At 43.0% G+C, this 749-nt stretch overlaps 1 non-coding gene across 1 annotated transcript; it reads right to left on the reverse strand.

The window, feature by feature from the left end:
- Positions 1-274: 274 nt before the first annotated feature.
- Positions 275-381, reverse strand: LOC131177105 (small nucleolar RNA R71). The gene has a single exon (XR_009146807.1). It is a non-coding gene; the product is annotated as a small nucleolar RNA R71 (small nucleolar RNA).
- Positions 382-749: the final 368 nt, after the last annotated feature.

Here is a 749-nt window from a genome sequence, read left to right on the forward strand (position 1 = left end):
AAAACCAGCATGGCTCCAAATGATTCAACAAACCCAGTTTGCGGGTTCACCAACAGAAGACCCACACTATCACCTCTAGTGCTTTCTTGCCCTATGTGACACATTCAAGATGAATGGAGTGTCTGATCAAGCAATAAGACTTAGAGCATTCCCATTCTCCCTTCGGGACAGAGCAAGGAAGTGGTTACTTTCTCAACCGGCTGGAACATTCACCACTTGGGAAAACCTCTCTCAAGCTTTTCTAGCAAGGTATTTTCCACCTGCAAAGATTGCAAAACTGAGGCTTGAGCTTAACACCTTTAGACAAAAGGAAGGAGAATCACTCTATGATGCATGGGAAAGATATAAAGACCTATAGAGGGAATGCCCACACCATGGCATAGAAGATTAGCTATTAGTGCAAAATTTCTATAATGGATTACTACCCTCCATAAGGAGCACAGTTGATTCAGCTGCAGAGGGTGATCTAATGGAGAAAACAGTGACACAAGCAGTTGAACTTCTAGAAAGGGTTGCATACCATAATTATGAGTGGTCAAATGACAGAGGAAATGCAAGGAGAACTGCAAGGGTCCTGGAAGTAGACGCCCTAAGCATGGTGAATGCTCAATTTGATCAGCTCACGAAGAGACTCGAAAGAATGCAAGCCAATGCAGTTGGTACAAACAGTCAATATGAGGACAGCTATGGAGGAGGATACATGAGTTCAGAATACATCAATTTCAATGAACCCTCCACAGAATAGATGA

Source organism: Hevea brasiliensis, unplaced genomic scaffold (assembly GCF_030052815.1).
Source record: "Hevea brasiliensis isolate MT/VB/25A 57/8 unplaced genomic scaffold, ASM3005281v1 Scaf331, whole genome shotgun sequence".
Taxonomy (NCBI): Eukaryota; Viridiplantae; Streptophyta; class Magnoliopsida; order Malpighiales; family Euphorbiaceae; genus Hevea; species Hevea brasiliensis.